We start from the raw sequence: 15,233 nt of genomic DNA on the forward strand, positions 1-15,233 counted from the left end.
TTCTGCAGAGCCAGCCTCCATCTGCCTGTGCTTCTAAAAAAAAAACGGGCCCTCTTGTCCTTCTCACATCTGGTGCTTCAAGACCAAAAGTCAGAGTGGGGGCCCCGGCACACGAGAACAGCAGGCTGGGGCCAGCCAGTGCTTTTAGGCTGGTTGGACAGGGCTCTGGAACAAATGTCAAGGGATATTTGCTGCAAAGAGGCTCCAGAAATAATGTAAAATTGTTCTGTCCTTTTAAAAATGGAAAATGCCTTGGCAGGGTGATATATTATTTGCCTGGCTGCATTTTCTCTCTGTCTCCGTCAAGGCTTGAAAAGTACTGGCACTTCTGCCTTTTCAAGCGGAGCTCAGTGTAACTGGACCACATCTAATGCCTCTACGATGCAAATGAAGATTGAAACTGTTGTTTCCTTTGATGTGTGTGACTAAATGCTCAAAGAGGATATTTTCTTTTCGATCCTCCAGTGGATAGAGCCTCTTTAAAAATACCTGTTGGCTCCATCTTCCCACTGGCAATGGAAGTAATTCCTGCACTGGAGTCTGGGTACCGTCATGATGAATGCCTTGCTCTGGGAAGAATCCCCTGCCCGTGTTTGCGATGATTGTTAAAGTTCTGGAGGGAATTAAGAAGCGTGAAAGGCACATTAATGATGGGTACCTGCAATGAACCACTCAGGCTCGCCTGAAAAAGTCCGGAGAGCACATTCTGAGAGCAAAGTTGGGGAGGCAGATGAGTCATGGCCAGATTCTCTAGCTCTTTCTGGCACCCAGTAGCAGAAAGGACCGGGGAAGCAGGTGGAGCTGCTGATGGAGAGAGAAGACAACCCACTCGCTGGTCACTCCGTCTCACCCCTCATCTTCCCTGCCGAGAGGGGAACTGATCCTAAACAGCGCCGGTAACATCCAGGCTCTTCGCTGAATCTGGGTGGTCTCTGGAAACACACAAACGCAGGCAAGAAAATCAATAGCTCTGAGCGCTGTCAGAGTCGTCAGCCTGCAAATTGGCTGTGCTGGGCACTTTGAACCACTTTCATAATGAAGAGAAGCATAATTAGAATCCACCTCTGTTACTTTTTCTTGCATGTCCATGTCAGCAAGGCAATCTATAAGCAAAGCTTATGTTTAAAAGCAAAAGCACACAAACAAACATTTGGAACTTGTGATTTGGATCATTTAATTTACTTTTAATGTCTCTTCTTTCCCCTTTTTCTCTAGTAAATGTTTGCAGTGTCTCACTTGGAGAAGACAGTGGAGAGCAGGTCATTTTGGACATGGTGTGTTCGATGGTAGCTCCAGGATAACAGGGACTTTGCCACAGGTACTGCTGTGTGCCTGGCAGCTAGATTGGAACAGGCACAGGACACTGTGCCGTAAATACTGAATGAATGAATGAATGAATGAGTGAGTGAACACTCAGCCCGGCCCTATCCAAAGGAACCAAGTCGTTGCAGAGGCAGGAAATTCACATAGAGGAGAAGACAGCCCTTGAATGGATGCTGTATTCATCTGATCAGGCCGTGATAACAAAGTACCACGGACAGGGGGGCATAAACAACAGAAATGTATTTTCTCACAGTTCTAGAGGCTAGAAGTCCAAGACCAAGTCAAGGTCAACGCTTCGGCAGGTTCGATTTCTCCTGAGGCCTTTCTTCTTGGTTTGTAGATGGCCGTCTTCCCTCTGTGTCCTCGCAGGGTCTTTCCTCTACACCCAAGCATTCACGGTGTCTCTCTTGTGTGTCCAGATTTCCTCTCCTTATGAGGACACCAGTTATATTGAATCAGGGCCCACCCTAATGACCTCATTTTAACATCATCACCTTTTTTGAAGCCCTATCTCCAAATATAATCACGTTCTGAGGTACCCGGCGTTAGGGCTTCAGGAAATGAATTTCAGGGGAGCACAATTTAGCCCATAACTTACATGGGCTATTCTCACACTAACATTCAACACTTTGGTGCTTCTTAAAAGAGCATTGGGGCTTCCCTGGTGGCGCAGTCGTTGAGAATCTGCCTGCCAATGCAGGGGACATGGGTTCAAACCCTGGTCTGGGAAGATCCCACATGCCGCGGAGCAACTGGGCCCGTGAGCCACAACTACTGAGCCTGCGCGTCTGGAGCCTGCGCTCCGCAACAAGAGAGGCCGCGATAGTGAGAGGCCTGCGCACCGCGATGAAGAGTGGCCCCCGCTTGCCACAACTAGAGAAAGCCCTCGCACAGAAAACGAAGACCCAACACAGTCAAAAATATATAAATTAATTTTTTAAAAGATAAATAAATAAAAAATGCTAGTTTTTAAAAAAAAAAAAAAAAAAAAGAGCATTGATCCCATTTCCTGCCATATTAACTAAGGCTACATTTCCCAGGTCTTTCATCCCACACTCAGCAAAACATGTTATATAAGTATCCCTTCAATGTAAACCCGGGTGCACTTTGTCTTTTAAGATCCTGGTTTTCCATCAGCTTTCATCTGTGTCCTGAGAGGCAGTGGGACATGTTCTCAGGTGCTGGTGCCCTCCTGCCTCTGCCCTCACCTGGGGCAGGTCACGCAACATTGCTGGGCCCCAGTCACCTCATCTTCAGAAAAGGCTTGGTAATCCCTGCCCTGTCTGCCTCACAGCATCACTGTGATGGTCCCGCGATGTCATGTTTCCATGTTAAACTGGGTGCACGTGCCTGCAGAAGTGTATAAATCTCTGAATACGCAAACCCATCTTTCTAAAGCAACTGTTTTAAAATATGATCTTTATATTAAAATTAGCACAGATGCACTGGGAAGCAGAATGGAAAATTGGTGTGAAAGGCAAATAAAACTGAAGATTTCAAATAAATCGTGTCCTTGCTGCCACCTAGCCGTTTCTGCCACCCCAGGTACTTGGGTAAGAAAAGTTTCAGCAGTGCTGGTTATGCCGGGGAGGATATATGAGGCTGCCCTCCATGCATCGATATGGAACAATTGTTGAGATATATTAAAAAGTGAAAAAAATGCAGGTGCAGAACAAGGTGATCCCGTTTGTTTAAAAAAGAAAGATGCGGGGGTGGGGGGGGGGGCATTTATAAATGCTTGTGAATGCCGAGCACACTTCGGAGTGATACCCAGGAAAGTGGTGACAGGGGGTTACCTCTGAGATAAAGACCTGGGGTCCGGAGACAGGGGTGGGAAGGAGGTTTCTCATCATAAACCCTTCCACACTATCCGATTTTTTTAACATACGCATGCTACCTGTTTTTAAAACACACTGGGTTTTTTTTTGAAAATAAATTATTTTATTTATTAAGTAAAACTCAGAAAGGCAGTGGGAGTAGCAATACATTTTGCAGGGCAGTTACAAATAAAAACACATTGTTTTTAAAAGCAGCAATTCTGCTTTTAAAACGAATTCACGGGGACTTCCTTGGCAGTCCAGTGGTTAAGACTCCGCGTTTCCAATGCATGGGGTGTGGGTTTGATCCCTGGTAGGGGAACTGAGATCTCACACGCTGCGTGACACAGCCAAAAAATAAATAAATAAAAAGAATATCACTACCATGAAAGCAAGAGAAATGACTATTTTAAAATAAATAAATAAAAATAAAATGAATTCACTATTATTATTCGAATGATAGTTATCTTCTGAAGAAAAAGCAAATACTGGACAATAATTATTAAATAAAATTAAATAATTATTTATTAATAATATAATTAAATAAGTATTAAATATCATTGAATTACTTAATAGTGAGATTAAACATTTAAATTCCCTCTCTCCTTAGCATCTGTGAATTATTTCTCTGCTACTTCTTCCCTTATCCAGGAAAAAAAAAAAATTGCATCCAATTTCACATCACGCGAGATTCTAACTACACGTAACATTTAATCATGAAAGTTTAGTTCTAAAACAACAAAAATTGAATCATAGTAATTTCTTTAGTAGAAGCCTACGTGATATGTATGCATAACAGGGACACTGGTGTCAGGTGATCACAAATAAATAAAGATGGTGGATGCAAGCCGTCCACTCAGTCATTCGTATATTAAACAAGCACTAGTTGGGCACATACTCTGACACCAAGCACTATGGACCTGGGAATCCAGAAGTAAATAAGAATTTAAAATAAAAAGTTTTGTCCCTGTCCTCATATATTCTAGTCCAGTGATAGAGACAGAAGAAAATACATGATTACATCTCAGGGTGAGAAATGTTTGGTCGAAGGAGTCTGGAATAGCCAGTAATGGTCATATGGGGGCCAGGATGAAAAACGTGGACTTTGGAGTAAAGTGACCTTGAAGTCGCTTCCCTAAGCCTCAGTTTACTAAATAACAGTAAGGAGGTAACGATAGGGTTGGTGAGAGTGTCAAAGGATTAAAAACAAAGTTTAAAGGACAAAGTGCTTATAAACCACACACCCCTGTGCCTGACACAAATATTAGCTTTTTCAAATGCTTTTTAACTCCTGTTTTTAGTAGATGATTGGACATACAAGTCCAGAGCTCAGGAAAATCTGGATTAGGGATGAGGATTTGAGAATCCACACCGTCCAGGCAGGAGGTGAAGTCAGGGTGTCGATGAAGTTACAATGAATATACAATGAGTAGATGGAGTTTATGAGCATATGGAGGTTAGGAGTTATAAGGAGTACATGAGTATATAGGATGAGAGAACTTGGATGAAGCCCTGGAAAATGCTAGCATGAATGAGGGGAAAAAGCAACCGGAAAAGTAGAAAAGAAAACCCAAAAAATGTGGAGGAAAAGAGAGAAGGGGAAGTGTCTCTATGGACACTTCCTTTGAGAAGGAAGTGTCCATAGAGAAAAAAGCCACAGAAAAGTCAGGTTAGAACCACTTCACATCCATTAGATTGACTATTATCAAAAGAGAGAAAAAAGAAGAACAGAATAACAAGCGTTGGCAAGAATGTGGAGGAATTGGAACCCTTGTACATTACTGGTGGGAGTGTAAAACGGTGCAGTTGCTGTAGAAAATAGTATGGGGGCTCCTCAAAAAATCAAACATAGAATGATCATATAATCCAGCAATTCCACTTCTGGGCATATACCCCAAACGTTTGAAAGCAGGGACTCAAACAGATATTTGTACACCCATGTTTATAGTAGCTCTCTTCACAATAGACAAAAGGTAAAAGCAACCCAAGTGTCCATCAGTGGATGAATGGATAAACAAGACATGGTATTCATACAGTGGAATACTATTCAGCTGTCAAAAAAGAATGAAATTCTGACAGTGCTACAAAATGGATGAATTTTCAGGATATTACGCTAAGTCACAAATAAGCCAGTCACAAAAAGACAAATATTATAGGATTCGACTTATATGAGGTCCTTAGGGTAGTCAAATGCATAGGGACAGAGAATAGAATGGTGGCTGCCAAGGGCTGGGGAGAGGGAAAAATGGAGAATGAGTGTTTAATGGGCACAGAGTTCAACTGGGGAAGATGAAAAGTTCTGGAGATGGATGGTGGTGATGGTTGCACAACAATGTGAATGTGCTTAATGCCACTGAACTGTACACTTAAAAATGGTTAATTTTAAATAGTGTTGCTATGAACAGTGGGGTGCGCAAGTCTTTTCAAATTAGAGTTTTCTCCAGGTATATGCCCAGGAGTGGGATTGCTGGATGATATGGTAACTCCATTTTAGTTTTTTTTTTTTAACATCTTTATTGGAGTATAATTGCTTTACAATGGTGTGTTAGTTTCTGCTTTATAACAAAGTGAATCAGTTATACATATACATATATCCCCATATCTCTTCCCTCTTGCGTCTCCCTCCCTCCCACCCTCCCTATCCCACCCCTCTAGGTGGTCACAAAGCACCGAGCTGATCTCCCTGGGCTCTGCAGCTGCTTCCCACTAGCTAGCTAATTTATGTTTGGTAGTGTATATATGTCCATGCCACTCTCTCACTTCGTCCCAACTTACCCTTCCCCCTCCCCGTATCCTCAAGTCCATTCTCTAGTAGGTCTGTGTCTTTATTCCCATCTTGCCCCTAGGTTCTTCATGAGAGTGAAGTAAGTCAGAAAGAGAAAAACAAATACCGTATGCTAACACATATATATGGAATCCATTTTAGTTTTTTAAGGAACCTCCATAGTGCTTTCCATAGTGGCTGAACCAGTTTCCATTCCCACTAACAGCAAGCAACTTAAATGTCGATCGACAGATGAATGGCTAAAGAAGACTCAGCCATAAAAAAGAACGAAATAATGACATTTGCAGCAACATGGATGGACGTAGAGATTATCACACTAAGTGAAGTAAGTCAGAAAGAGAAAGACAAATACATGTGATATCACTTATATGTGGAATCTAAACTATGATACAAATTAACTTATTTACAAAACAGAAACAGACTCTCAGACGTAGAAAACAAATACTGGGGGCTACCCTGGTGGCGCAGTGGTTAAGAATCCGCCTGCCAATGCAGGGGACACAGGTTCAAGCCCTGGTCTGGGAAGAGCTGCGGAGCAACTAAGCCCACGAGCCACAACTACTGAGCCCGTGAGCCACAACTACTGAAGCCCGCACGCCTAGACCCCGTGCTCCGCAACAAGAGAAGCCACCACAAAGAGAAGTCCTCGTACCGCAATGAAGAGTGGCCCCCGCTCGCCGCAACTAGAGAAAGCCCTCGCACAGAAACGAAGACCCAACACAGCCAAAAATAAATAAATTAAATAAATAAATAAATTTAATAAAAAGAAAAAAAAAGAAAAATTTTGGGGTTACCAAAGGGGAAAGTGAGGGGGAGGGGAAGGGATAAATTAGGAGTTTGGAATTGGCAGATGCAAACTACTATATATAAAATAGACAAACAACAAGGAACTACTCTATAGCACAGGGAACTATAGTCAATATACTATAATAAACCATAATGGAAAAGAATCTGAAAAAGTATATATATATATATATATGTGTATGTATGTATATATATTATATATGTATAACTGAATCACTTTGCTGTACACCAGAAACTAACTCAACATTGTAAATTAACTGTACTTCAATAAAAAAAATTTTAATGGTACGTTTTATGTTATGTATATTTTACCTCAGTAAAAAAATATATCAAGTTGGGGACTTCCCTGGTGGCACAGTGGTTAAGAATCCGCCTGCCAATGCAGGAGACACGGGTTCGAGCCCTGGTCTGGGAAGATCCCACATGCCGCGGAGCAACGAAGCCCGTGCGCCACAACTACTGAGCCCACACGCCACAACTACTGAAGCCCACGTGCCTAGACCCCATGCTCCACAACAAGAGAAGCCACCGCTATGAGAAGGCTGCGCACCACAATGAAGAGTAGCCCCCGCTGGCCGCAACTAGAGAAAGCCCGCGCATAGCAATGAAGACCCAACGCGGCCACAAATAAATAAATTTATAAGAGAAAAAAAGAAACAAAAGCAGAGTCTTGCAGCTACCCCTGCAATCTGCCAGTCCCAGAGCTTGTCAGAGGCAATGGGATGCAGAGCCAGCTACCTACCTGGAGGAGAGGAAGGAAAAAGAGAAAATACATAGAGGGGGAGCTCTCAGAGGACAGTACCTCAGGCATGTGCTTCTCGGGTTCTGTGCAGCTTCTTGTCTGAGACCAAAAAGTTTGATCACCTGCCACTCACCTCCCCGACCCCCGCCTTCGCAGACCTTCCCTCCCCTCCTCCTCTCATTCCTTAGCCCACCTACTCTTACACTTGATATGGGAGTTCATTCAGCAAATATTTATTAGTACCTACTCTATGGCAGCCCCTGTAGCAAAACTGCCTTTGTGGATTTCAACATTCTTATAATGGGAGATAGATGGTAAAGTGCAAAAGTTAAGTACATATATCAGATAGTGGTAAGTGTTATGCGGAACATAAATTAAGGTCGGAAAGGGGAACGAGGGGAGTAAGAGTGAGGAATGGAATTGCAATTTCCAGAAGTGCAGTCAGGGAGGGCAGCCCTCCGGTGATATCTGGGCAAAGACAGAAGCGGGTGAGAAGGAGCCTTGTGGGTCCCTGGGGGAAAAGCATCCCAGGCAGGGGAGGGAGCCAGTGCAAAGACCCTGTCGCAAGAGCTTCCCTGTGGATTGGAGGCAGAGCACGGAAGCTAAACTACGATAACAGCACAGAACACAGTGGGAGGTGTGCTCAGAGTTCAAAGGAGCAAGCGAGCAGATCTGTTGAAGTGGGGCTTTGCTAGCAGCGTGAGGCCTGCGGCTTTCATTCCGGGTGCAGTGGGAAGCCGTCAGAGGGGATAGGAGTGCCTTGATCTGACATAGGAATCATCAATTTGGCCAAAGTGTGGAGAACAGACACTTGGGGGCCAGGAGGGGTGGCAGCGGAAAAAGCAAAAGAGACCAGTTACAAAGTAATTGCACGGTCATGGCAGGAGGTGATGGTGGGTGGCTCCGGAGTGAGAGAGGTGGGAGTGGAGAGAAGGGGTCAGGCTCTGGATGGAGGCTGAAGGCAGAGCAGTCAGGGCTTACTGGCGGACAGTATGCGGAGTGGGAGAGAAAGGGAAGAGTCAGGAATGATGGAATCTAAAACAATGATACCAATGAACTTGTCTACAAACCAGAAACAGACTCACACAATCTTACGGTTACCAAAGGGGAAAGGGGGAGGGATAAATTAAGAGTTTGGGGCTAACAGACACATACCACTATACATAAGATAGATAAACAACAAGGACCTACCGTACAGCACAGGGAACTCTGCTCAATATCTTGTAATAATCTGCAATGGAAAAGAATCTGAAAAAGAATGCATACATATATATATATATAGACTGAATCACTTTGTTGTACACCTGAAACTAACACAACATTGTAAATCAACTAGACTTCAATTTAAAATTTTTTTAAAAATAAAAAAGCAGAATGATTCCAAGAAGGGGAAGTGTGTTTGTTGGGGAGGATTAAACTCACCACTGGACGGCTGCATCATCCTCTGGACCAAATGCTTGCCCTGGGGGAGCTAAGGCCTTCCCAGCATCCTTCCTCCAGCTTCACTTAGGAGATGTGAACTTGGAGTCGCAAAGTTCATAATCAAGAGTCTACTTGCGGGCTTCCCTGGTGGCGCAGTGGTTGAGAATCCGCCTGCCAATGCAGGGGACACGGGTTCGAGCCCTGGTCTGGGAAGATCCCACATGCCGCGGAGCAACTGGGCCCGTGAGCCACAACTACTGAGCCTGCGCGTCTGGAGCCTGTGCTCCGCAACAAGAGAGGCCGCGACAGTGAGAGGCCCGCGCACTGCGATGAAGAGTGGCCCCCGCTCGCCGCAACTAGAGAAAGCCCTCGCACAGAAACGAAGACCCAACACAGCCATAAATAAATAAATTAATTAATTAATTAAAAAAGAATTTGGTCAACAACCTTTAATTTGGTCACAACCTTTCTTTCAAAAAAAAAAAAAAAGTCTACTTGCCATTTATTCTGCCACTGGTGGACCAAGAATCAACATGCTGTCAATGTTAATCATTTAAAAATAAAATGTTAATCGTCAAGAATAGTTAAGAATGAAATGTGAATAATTTCGTAGCCAGTGCCTTTTCTTAGGGAACTAGAATGCAGCCACAACACAGCCCCATCATTTCTTGATGAGTCAATATCAGTGTGACTTAGGTGCCAGGAGAGAGTGAAGGGTTGACTTCAGGTTGTCTTTGTTAAATGCGGACAGTTCTGTAAATACCCATCCCCCTTCAGAATACTGAGGAGTCGGATGTGTCAGAAATGGGGATGTCCACACCCTTTTCTTGTGGGATGTGCCTCTGGATGAGTGGTTCTCAAAGTGGGGCGGGGGGGGGGCGGTCCCTGGATTCGCTGCATCAGCATTTTCCAGGAAACTGTGAGAAAGGCAGATCCCAGGGTCCCACTCCAGACCTACTGAATCAGAAACTCCTGGAGAAGAGGAGCCCCACGCTCTGTGTCTTAACAAATCTCCCAGGTGATTCTGACGTGAACTGAAGTTTCAGAAGCGCTGCCCCAGATGATCAGCCTCCACGCCCTTTAGTCCTTACCTTTGGGAGGGGGAAACACTAGAAAGTTGGAGGGTGGAGTGAGAAGGGACTTTTCTTTATGCCTTTACCTTCTAGGTGCCCTGTCTGGAGCTTTCTTAACTTATAGATTGGCTCTGCTTCTTTAAGAAGCACACATACTGTATAGCACAGAGAACTATATTCAATATCCGATGATAAACCGTAATGGAAAAGAATATTTTTTTAAAAAGAATACGGACTTCCCTGGTGGCGCAGTGGTTAAGAATCCACCTGCCAATGCAGGGGACAAGGGTTTGAGCCCTGGTCCAGGAAGATCCCACATGCCGCGGAGCAACTAAGCCCGTGCTGCGCCACAACTACTGAGCCTGCGCGCCACAACTACTGAAGCCCGTGCGCCTAGAGGCCATGCTCCGCAACAAGAGAAGCCACCGCACTGAGAAGTCCATGCACCGCAACGAAGAGCAGCCCCTGCTCGCCGTAACTAGAGAAAACCCGTGCGCAGCAACGAACACCCAACGCAGCCAAAAAAAAAATTTTTTTAATTAAAAAAAAAGAATGTATATATATGTATAACTGAATCACTTTGTTATACAGCAGAAATTAACACAACATTGTAAATCAACTATGCTTCAAAAAAATTAAAATTGAAAACAGTCCCCCCCAAAAAAGATGCACCCATGTAAGCCACGGGGACCGCAGCCAAGCATTTTGTTGCAGACACCTGACCAATGACACGCACACAGGTCCAGCTGCTCTCACAAGCATAACGCAGCCGATGACTTCCACAATTTCTAATGATAAGAACGGCAACGTGGAAACCCTTTTCCTCTTGTGCCAGTTCCAAAGTTTCTCTACAGAGGAAACAGTGGTAAAAATGCCAAGTGTTGTTGTTTTTTAAACACTAGTCAAACATGAGGCTCCCTTTTTCAATGTTTGTGTGATTGAGATAAAACCAACTGTTCTTTTGGCGTGGCGTCTTTTTGGTGTTTCACTCTAAATAGGGTATAGGGGAAACCCTTCTAAGCTAGCCGGCCTTACAGTTTGAAATGCGCTAAAACTCAGTCCTTTTTCTCTTTTTCAGAACCACGTGGGGTTCTCTCTCCCTTCTTAGAGCTTCACAGTCTGAGGCCATCCATCTAATGGGACTGTCTTGCATTCCTTGATACATTCTTGGGATTTGCAAGAAAATAGCTATGCCAGGAATTTCCTATGAGCAGTGGGTGCTGAGTCAGCACTGAATTGGAACATCATATTTTCTTATCGGTCCAATGAGACAGGTCACCAGACTGTCTCCCACCACCCACAGCTGCAAACCCTGGATCAGGAGGAGAAGCTGCCTGTCCCCACGCACACAGGGGCAGGGAGAGAATTCCCGCATTCTCCATGCCATTCCTCAGAGGCCACTTTCTCTGGGTGTAAGTAGTCCCGAGTTAGAATGGCAGGCTCTGGGGAGGGGAAGGGAAAGCCTGGCAGAACTGTCCCTCATCAGGGCATAAACCGAGTCTGCTCCTGGACGAAGGGTCGGGGAAGGGCAGCTTGAACATAAATAGAGAAGAGACCAAGGGGCTACACCAAGGGGCAATGTTGATGAGCCACCCAAAGCCTCAGATGATGACGCTCAACTGACATAACCTCTCCCCACCCCCAGCAGCAGGCTTTGTGGGGGACCCGTGTCAGAGCCAGGATGGGGGGGGGCAGGCGAGAGAGGGTCCCAGTGTGCAGCATTTCCAGAGGTGCCCACCATGCCTGTGCACGACCCCAGGTACCTCCCTCCAGGTCACACTCAGGTTTCCCCAAAGACACAACAAAACGCTGCAGAGGATTATTTCACAAGACTCTGGCATCCTCAGGCCATGAGGACGATGACAGGCTGAAGCCACTCTCAAGCCTGATTCTCCAAAACCGTCACAAAGGACGGCAGAGGAAAGGAAGCGCACATCCAAGGACATCTGCGCCCCAATTCCTATCAGTCTGGCTGTCGGTATCATGGTATCAGCAGAAACTCCTCGGCTTCCTTCACTGTGGCTCCCAGCCTTACTTTGCAATTTGGAAGCATCAGTGCTAGACTGATGGGCAGGCCTGGATTCTACCATCTGCCTCTGCCGAAGTCACGGGGCGGCCAGCTTTGGGCAAGTCATGTGACTTCTGCGAGCTCTGACCTCCTCGTCTGCAAATGTGCATAACGCCTACTGGGGCATAGCATGAGTTGTCATGAATGTCGGCATGCCTGTAAAGGTTCTCTTGAAAATGCAAAAAAACACTAAAATGGAAGGCATAACAATTGTTATTTTCTGTTTATCACTGGCAGCGGCCCTCTGTCTAGCCAGTCATCTCCATTTTAAATTGCAGTACCCTGTTTGAGGTTGTAGGAATTAAGAAAGCAAGCCCTGGAGACTTCAATGGAGACTTTCAAACCACGTTTTGTTTGTTTGTGGTTTTTTTTCTATGTTATTTCCTGTTTGTGTTTACAAAGTGTATTTAACCCATCATGCTAAACTCATAGAACTAGGCCGCCTTCATGCTGGATCCAGAAAGAAAGGAGAAAATTCAGGCTTCATACATATTAACTTTTAGGTAAAGGGCAGATCAAACTAGAGCCAACGATATGCTCAATATTTGTAAGAAGTGCCTTTTACAAATTCCAAACACTCAACTCCATTCATTCAGCTACCTTTGCTCATTCACTGACCTTCCAGAAATTTTAAGAATTTTGCTGGACATTAAGCTTAGAGAAGGAACTCTAAGTTGCCCTCCAGAGAGGGAGACCTAAGGGTAACTGTGTTAGTGAGGGTTCTCCAGAGAAACAGAACCAGTAGGAGATAGATAGAGATATAGATATAGATATATAGTTGTAGATGTAGGTGTACGTGTAGGTATAGGTATAGGTGTAGGTATAGATAAAAATAGATAGGTAGATAGAAAGAGAGATATTGAGAGAGAGAGAGAGAGAGAGAGATTTACTATAGGAGTTGGCTCGCACAGTTACGGAGACTGAGAAGTCCCACCATCTGCCATCTGCAAGGTGGAGACCCAGGAAAACTGGTGATATAATTCAGACTGAGGCCAAAGGCTGAGAACCAGGGAGCCAATGGTTTAAATCCCATCCAAGGGCTGGAGAAGGTGAGATAAGAGGTCCCAACTGAAGCAGGCAGGCAGGAAGAAAAAGGAATGAATCCTCCTTCCTCGCCCTTTTTTTCCTCTTCAGGCCTCCGTAGCTTGGGTGATGCCCACCCACGTAGGAGAGGGCCATCTATTTTGCCGAGTCCACTGATTTAATTGCTAAGCTCACTCAGAAACACCCTCACAGACACACCCAGAAATCATGTTTAATCTGGGCATCCCATGGTTCTGAAGTCAACAAAGCAGAGAAAAGGGATAGGAATTTCCTCGCTGGGCACCTGGGATACCATTTTAGCGGGACCTGTGGGAATATCTGGGGAAAATGCATATCAGACACAGAGAACGGCCAGTGCAATGGCCCTGGGGATGGAATCAGCTCGGTCTGACGAGCTGATATGACCACAGGATGGGGAACAAAAGAGCTAGAACTCAAGGGAACTTGTTGGCCCAGATAAGAAGTTTGGATTTTATTACAAACGTGATAGAAGTCCATTTGTAGGGTTTTCAGCAGGGGAAATCACATGATTTAAACTTTGGGGGACCTAGTGTAGAGCACAGGGAACTCTACTCAGTGCTCTGTGGTGACCTAAATGGGAAGGAAATCCAAAAAAGAGGGTGTATATATATATATATATATATATATATATATATATATATATATGTATACATATGGCTGATTCATTTTGCTGCACAGCAGAAACTAACACAACATTGTAAAGCAACTATACTCCAATAAAAATTAACTAAAAAAAAAAACTTTGGGGGAGCCAAGACTCTGTTTCTCAATAGTTTCCAATCATGTATTGAATTGAGTTGACTTTCATCCACTCTGCCAATACCAGCTATATGACCTTGGCCAAATCCCTTCACCAACAACTCTCCTTCATGCTCATCTTTGCACTTAGTAGGCATGAGCCCCGTATCTGCTGGATGAAGATTTTGGGGTTGCCTCACAGTAACAGGAAGTCTGTGAATGATGGCTGGGGTTCCTTCCAGCTCCAGCATTTGAATGAGTCTGCAAACTCAAACTGCTGAAATGGTCTGGAGTTATCCAAGCTTCTCCTAGTGCTCAGTTCCAACTGGGTTATTACAGCCCATTTCTCTCTGGAATGACCCAAACCCCTCCCTCCACTCTCAGACACAAAGGGAAAATTAACAATAACATAAAAAGGTAAGAAGGTGAGAGAACATTATCACTCTTGTCAACAATAAAATCTGCTGCTGGTCTTCAGTTGTGAAGATAGGCACATCTATTATTTATAGAATACAGATTGTTAAATATTAAATACTTGAGCCCAGGACAGTGTGAGGGTAAAACCAGGAGTGTGAACTTGTCAAAATCATAAAAATGGTAACTCTTTGCAAGGGTGGAATGTGCCTACATTTATGACTGCTTTTATTGCACTATAAATTAAGGGGGGAAACCTATGATGTGTCCATTTCAAGTTCTAAGTGATATGCATTATCTTTGGGATGGTATCTGTTTAACTCTGCTTCACAAATAGCTACTAGCCCACTTGCCTAAACTATTAATTAGTTCCCCTGGAAGGTGGTCAAAAATAAGGTTTTCTTCCTTATTTACCACACGAGGGAACAGCAGACAAGTAAAACATTTTAGGAGCTGGCAATTTTTCTTGTAGTTACTTGCACACCTGATCTAATATTTGCCCAAAGGTTTATGTAGATGAAGGCAAAGATACTACTTCAAAATCTTAAAAGTCACATGTGATGCCAAATATCTTAATTTTTATATGATTTTGACATCCTTCAATTTACCTTAATGCATTTCTGGCTTGAATTTTTCACGCAAATTTTAAAATTTGAATCACTGCCATTCACTCCATAATATAAAGTGGGATACCAAGAGATCTGTCAGAATCTGAGCAACCACTCAGCCTGTCCCTAAAGCTCATAGGTGTAAAAGCTTGATTTCTTAATTTACTGCTCATAATAAATTGATTTTTCCCTCTTTTTACAAAGATTTGCACATCCAGTTTGTTTTTCCCTTTTAAAAAATGTGTTGACTTTATGGACTTCCCTGGTGGTCCAGTGGTTAAGAATCTGCCTCCCAATGCAGGGAACACGGGTTTGATCCCTGGTCGGGGAACTAAGATCCCACATGCCGCGGGTCAACTAAGCCTGCGCTCCTC

Source organism: Balaenoptera borealis (assembly GCF_965194805.1).
Source record: "Balaenoptera borealis genome assembly, chromosome: 1".
NCBI lineage: Eukaryota > Metazoa > Chordata > Mammalia > Artiodactyla > Balaenopteridae > Balaenoptera > Balaenoptera borealis.